This window comes from Peromyscus eremicus, chromosome 7, assembly GCF_949786415.1.
Source record: "Peromyscus eremicus chromosome 7, PerEre_H2_v1, whole genome shotgun sequence".
Taxonomy (NCBI): Eukaryota; Metazoa; Chordata; class Mammalia; order Rodentia; family Cricetidae; genus Peromyscus; species Peromyscus eremicus.
The window spans coordinates 93,860,642-93,867,950 of record NC_081422.1 but is presented as its reverse complement, the minus strand read 5'-3'; positions in this window follow the sequence as shown (position 1 = coordinate 93,867,950).

Here is a 7,309-nt window from a genome sequence, read left to right as displayed (position 1 = left end):
AAGGAGTCAATTGGGTACAAGATTTAGGACAACGACCCTTTAAGACAATCACCCTGGATGACAGGAGCTTCCAAGGACTCTTGGACACAGGTGCTGACAGGACCTGCATAGCAGGAAAGGATTGGTCTTCTTCTTGGCCAACACACAGAACAGAATCCTCCCTTATGGGATTAGGGATGGCTTCTGGAGTAATGCAGAGTTCAAAGCTTTTAAAATGGCAAACAGACAGTAAAGAAGGGTTTATACAACCTTATGTGCTACCCTCTCTACCATTTACCCTATGGGGAAGAGACTTAATGGAGTCACTTGATGTGCATTTAGTAACAGGAAGTTCTGAGCTGGAGCAGCATTTTACATAGGGGCCACTGCAAAGGATCTCTATGCAGACTCTATACAGTGGAAGTCTGATCAGCCTGTATGGGTTAGTCAGTGGCCCCTGACACAAGAAAAAATACAGGCATTAGAACAGCTGGTATCAGAACAATTGGAAAAAGGGCATATAGAAGAATCTAATAGCCCATGGAATACTCCTGTTTTTGTCATAAAAAAAGAAGTCAGGAAAATGGAGATTATTACAGGATTTGAGAGCTGTTAACGTCACTATGGAAGATATGGGAGCCCTGCAACCTGGTCTGCCATCTCCTGTGGCAGTACCGAAGGACTGCCATATCATAGTCATTGACTTACAAGATTGTTTCTTTACAATTAAGTTACAGCCACAAGATTGTCAGAGATTTGCTTTTAGTATACCATCAGTTAATTTTAAGAGACCCTATAGACGCTTTCACTGGAAAGTCTTACCCCAAGGAATAAAGAACAGTCCTTCATTGTGCCAAAAATTCGTGGATATGGCTCTCCTGCCTATCAGGAAGTCTTACCCTGAAGCATATATTATCCATTATATGGATGATATACTGCTAGCCCATGAAAGAAAACAGAAAGTGGAAGAAATGCTCGAGGTAACCATTTGCAGTCTCACCACTTATGGGCTTATCGTAGGCCCAGAAAAAATTCAAAAGGACAGACCTCTGGGTTATTTGGGCCAGTGGATACATGATAATTATATTACTACTCAAAAGGCATTTATCAGAGTAGATAAATTAAAGACCCTCAATGATTTTCAAAAATTGTTGGGAAATATAAATTGGGTAAGAAAATATTTAGATGTCACAACAGGTCAATTAAGCCCCCTGTATCAAATATTACATGGAGAAGCTCACCCAAGGTCAATAAGACACTTAACTCCTGAAGCCTTGCAGGCTTTAAAACATATAGAGCAGGCTTTAGAAAGAGCTAAAATACATCAAGTAGACTATTTGATTCCATGATATTTAATTGTTTTTGCCACAGATTATACTCCAACAGCTTGCCTATGGCAGGAAGGTGTATTGGAGTGGCTACACCTACCACACACACATAAGAAGGTACTTATATCTTATCCCTCTCTTTGTGCACAACTTATATATAAGGGCAGAATTAGGTCTAGAGAATTGTTTGGCAAGGAACCAGCCTTTGTAATTATACCTTATAATAAAGAACAATTAGAGCTCTTATTACAAGAATCAGAAGATTGGTGTCTCTCCTTAATGGGATACCTAGGACAAATCACCTTTCATTACCCCAAAGACCCTCTTATTGAATTCATAAAAGAAGTTCCTCTTATATTTCCAAAGATATGTGTTTCTCAACCCCTAGCAGAGGGTATTGTGGTCTTTACAGATGGGTCAGCAAATGGGAGGTCTGCGGTATACTCGGAAGGGGAAGAACCTTTGATAAAAATTGTACCTCAGATAACAGCTCAACAAGCAGAAATACGTGCAGTTCTGCTTGCACTTAGACATTTTCCCCAGACCCTTAACCTTTATACAGACTCAAAGTATGTGGTTAATTTATTTCCTGCCATAGAAACAGCGAGTTTAACAGGTTCTTCTACTATTAAGCCTCTGCTTAAGGAACTGCAAGCTCTGTTATGGCAAAGAACAAAGAAACTTTTCATAGGACATATTCGGGGTCATACAGGGTTACCAGGACCCCTGAGCCATGGTAATCACATGGCTGACTTATTAACTAGAATTAATCTCCTTACAGTACAGGAGGTACAAGAAAGTCATGCTCTGCATCATCAGAATGCTAATGCATTAAAACAAGCTTTTCAGATAACTAGAGAACAAGCTAGACATATAGTTAAGGAGTGCGCTCATTGCCCTCCGCAAAATCAGAGTTTAAAGATGGGAGTTAATCCTAGGGGATTGAAGCCTCTTGCATTATGGCAGATGGACGTAACCCATATTCCTTCCTTTGGGAAGATGAAGTATGTTCATGTAACAGTGGATACATTCTCTCATTTTATCCACCCGTCTGCCAGATCAGGAGAAGCAGTAAAGGATGTGATTCAGCATCTGGTACAATGTTTCATGATCATGGGGAAACCCATGCATATCAAAACTGATAATGGACCTACCTACACCTCAAAATCTTTTGAGGTATTTTTAGCACAATGGGGGATTAGTCACACAACAGGAATTCCCTATAACCCACAAGTACAGGCCATCATAGAAAGAACTCATCAGACATTAAAATTACAAGTAGAAAGATTACAGAATGCTAACTCATATATGTCCCCCCATCATGTTTTAAGTCATTCTCTATTTGTATTAAACCATTTGAACATGGACTCAAATAATAATTCCTCTGCTCTTAAGCATTGGGCAGTAAAAAAAGACGGCATCATCATTGCCGCGAGTACTATGGAGAGACTTGCTTTCGGGATCCTGGAAAGGACCCGACCCTCTGATAACCTCGGGAAGAGGGTATGCTTGTATCTTTCCACAGGATGCAGAATCGCCCATATGGATTCCAGACAGACTCATCAGGCCGGCGCCGCAGAAAACTGCAAAAGCGAAAGGAGAAGTTAGCAACGGCCCGGCTAACTCAGGAAATGAAGAAGCTGACCCTGAAGCCGTAGAAGCTTCAGACATGGACCCAGCTGAAACATCTGGCGACGGAAGCAAAAGCACTTGCCTCGCAACAATGTTCTAACCCTCCTTTAGAAATGCTATTTGTAGCCATGTTGTCCTTGATTGCTGTTGGGCCTACTAAGGCCTCTATCAGTCCTTCTACCTATTGGGTTTATGTTCCTCGTCCTCCCCTTTTACATGTAGTGGGGTGGTTGGATGATGAGACTTATAAGGTATTGAGCAATCAGATGGAGATCATTGGGGGTTTCCAAGATTCAGATGAAAGGGAAAGTGCTTCCTCATTTATAAACTTTGCAGGAAGTTCAGATTCATTACCAATTTGCTTCGCCCTGCAAGGAGTAACTCCTCCCGGGTGTCTCTCCACCAGCTACAGAACCTTTTTAACTGATGCCCCCAGCTCTACCGGTAAGAAAGGAGATCCTAGACGGATCTGGGAGACTCAACTGCTTACTCTGGGACTTCCCACTATGAATGAAACTTTTCAGTCTGTCAATTTTATGCCTCTTGATTCCTGTATTACTAAGTATCGGGATAAGAATCAATTTTGGGATGATGGTATTACCGCCTTTCCTACTTGGTTGCATTGTGGGTTTCCTCACGCAGCCTCCTCCTACAATCTTTTACTGTCTAAATTACTTATTTGGGATTTTTCCGCCTCTTCTGGAGAAAAGAAGTATGAAGATTATATCTCAAAGAATAAAGATAAGTTCCATAATTATACATTTGTGGGTCATGGAGAGAAAATCACTAGGTGTTTTTCACCTGGGTATGTTGAGCCAGTGTGGGTCGCTAGAACCCCCTCCAGAAACATGAGAAAACATCCAGACTTGTTTCAGCTTGTTGCTGCTTCAGGCCCAGTGTCTCAGAAAAGACCCAAAGAAACTACCCCATCTCCCATTGCGGTTAGAGCGTGTATTTCCTATCCTTTTGCTCTGCTACTAGGCTCTGCCGCACATGTAAATATCTCTGCTCTTGGGTCTAACTCATATCATGTAATTTGCTTTGGATGCATTATCACTAATTATATTTCACCAAGGAAAAGACAAGAAATACAGATTATGATGATTGTGAAAAGACCACCTTTTATAATGATGCCCGTGCAATTACATAACATGACTTGGTATGATAATTCAGCTTTACAGGTACTTAGACAGCTTCATAAATTAATAAGGCCAAAAAGATTTGTTACAGCCTTAATATTAGGGATAACAGCATTAATATCTATTATTACTACTTTTGCCATTGCCACCACCGCCCTGGTTCAAGAGATTCATACAGCTCAATTTGTAAATGATTTGAATAAGAATATTTCCTTTGCATTATCTGAACAAGCAATTATTGACAAGAAATTAGAGGCAAAGATTAATATATTAGAGGAAGTAGTGTTAGCCTTAGGACAAGATGTGGCCAATATTAAGAAACTTATGGAAACTAGATGTCATCAAGAATACAAAGCTATTTGTGTGACTCCACTTCCCTACAATTCCTCTGAGAATTGGGATAAAGTTAAGCATCATTTGTTAGGGGTATGGAAGGATTCTTCCATTGCTCATGATTTAGAGGCTATTCAAAAGGACATATCGGCCATGAGCCAAGCTCATATACAAGCTGGCTCATTGACTGTCTTAGCACAAGGATTGCAAGAAGACCTTAAGGCCATGAATCCCTTAGATTGGATTCAATATTTTATTCTCATAGGCATTCTTGCCTTAATTGTAGTTTGTGTTATCATGATTTTCCCTTGTCTTTTCAGGACAATAACCAGATCTCTGGGCAGTGTACGTGAGGACCTGTACGCCTTCCGCCTTAAAAACAAAAAAGGGGGAACTGCCACGCCCACGACGGTGTCGCCCGTGTGACATATGCCTTGGATGAGGTGGTTACGTGGGAAAGGGGGGCTCGCGGCCCTCAGGTCTATGCCCCTGGCGACCCCTTATCAATCTGCCCGAATCATGGTGCCAGGCTACTCGGAACCACGCAAAATCTGCTTGCAGAGGCTGGCTGGCACTCTGCCTTTTTTCTCTTTGCAGCTGTGACTATTGCTGTTTCCTTGTGTATTGATTTCAGGAAGTTAACTCTCAATGTTCCTGATGTGCCCCATAAAGAGAATAATGATTCCTCAAAAGTGGCCTCAATACCCCCACCTATAATTCAAGCTTTTAGGCAAACAGTTAAAGAGGGTCCTAGAAGTTTGGGGGAATTTATGAATGATTTAGAGCAAAAAGAACTTATGACTCAGAGGGACAAAGATTCTAGCGAAGAGAGAATGAAAGTAAAAGTCCAGGAACTCATAAGCAATCCACACGCGCAGCCAACAGCAGCTGCAAGGAAGCAATTACAGGAATTAGCCATTCCTACAAGAATTATCCAGGGACAAATAGAGTTTCTCATCAAGGGTCGGTGGTGGCAACCCCCTAACTTTAATCCTAGATATAATAATTATTTGGAGCCATTGCCCTTTACGGAAGCTTATGATAAACATGGGAACCAATGGGTGAATCATAATAGTATGAAAACAGAATGGCATAAGTTACAGTTCATGGAAAGATTAGCTAGGTCCCAACCCCCCTGGTGCCTTCTCACCTGCAGGCAAAGGTTAAATATTTTCACACAAATGAAACCATGGTTAGAACAATGGTGGGAAGGGTTTAATTTTGGTACAAAACAAAGGTCTAATAATTATGTAGAAGGAAAACTTCAGCTAGGGCCGTAATGTTCTCTATCTGGATGAGGAACCACAAAAGAGAAAATAAAGCCTGTACTCATGAGATCTGTTAATCATTCTGAGAAAATTGTGTGACCACATTGTTAATTCTATGTCTATCACCCCACTGGCCGATTGCCATGTTTCCTCAAATGAATGCATAAAAAACACTGCTTGATCTAAGTAAAATTACAGCAGCTTCACAGCATACTCTCATGTCTGTGTCTGTCTGTCATTCGCCGAATCTCACTTATCCTGAGTACCTTCAACCTGTTCTCCCTCGGTCTGGTGTTCCAGCTGAGATCCAGTCCGCGGCAACTATGTAGTCTTGGCTGACCTGGAACTCATTTTGAAGACCAGGTTGACCTTGAACTCACAGAGATCCTCCTGCCTCTACCCTCTGAATGCTGGATTTAAAGGTATGCACCACCACACTGAGCATAAGGATTTTTTTAAGTTAATTAACTAGTTTTGAGACGTACAAGGAAACAAATAACTACCTTAAAAACTAGTAAAAACCAAATATTAATCTCCATTGATTATATGAATTATAAAATTTATAAATTATACCATTGATTCCTGAATAGAAAAGGAATATTGATATAAAAATATTCCAGCATATTCCAAATAACAAATGAAAAACAAATGGTTGAATTAGGATATTGCTATTTTGCAACTCTCAACAAATCAATGAATCTGAGCACTGGGGTATCAGCAGCAGTTATCAATCATACACACTCAAAACAGAAACCAGATCATTTGTGCCTCCTGGTGGAGGAACATGGTACTACGACTGGTTTTGGTTTTGGTTTTTTTGTTTTTTTTTTTTTTTTCTTCAAGACTGGGTTTCTGTCCTGGAACCCACTCTGTAGACCAGGCTGTTCTCAAACTCCCAGACATCCACCTGCCTCTGCTGGAATTAAAGGCACGCCCCACTACACCTAGAAACTATTGGTCTTTTCAAAGGGAATCTACCTTCATCTAAGGAAGCCTTGGCTCCCAAGGGCAATTTGTAGGAAACAGAGAGGATAAAGTCCTAGAGTCTTTATCTAAAAAAATGCTTTTTATACAAACAAAAACAAATCAACAGTAACAAGAAGAGGATCCTGAAGATTGAAAAATATTTTAAAGACATGGCAATATTTCAGTGAATGAGTCTATAGTATCTGGGATTGCACAAGAGTGAGAAACTACAAAGAAACTCAAAGGACATGGTTGTTGTTCAGGATGGGGTGGAAGGTCCTTTGGGAGGAAAGGTGTTGAGATGTGGTGAGGCCGCTGAATGCATGGTAGACATCCAGACATTCAGGGTGGCCTGAGTCAGTGGCATTATTTGATTGTGCATTATTATTTCATTATACAACTTTCCTTTATAAAACAGCCCAAAGTCCCAGTAATTACAGATTCCTTACAAGTGAGAGATAATGCACACACAAAAGGAAATCTATCAAAATATAACAATTTATTTTTTACTCTTTTTTTTTTTTTTTTTTTTGAGACAGGGTTTCTCTGTGTAGCTTTGCACCTTTCCTGGAACTCACTCTGTAGCCCAGGCTGGCCTTGAACTTTTTTAAACAAGCAAACTGTTTTTTAGATTTTTTTTTTAAATGTGCATTGGTGTTTTGTC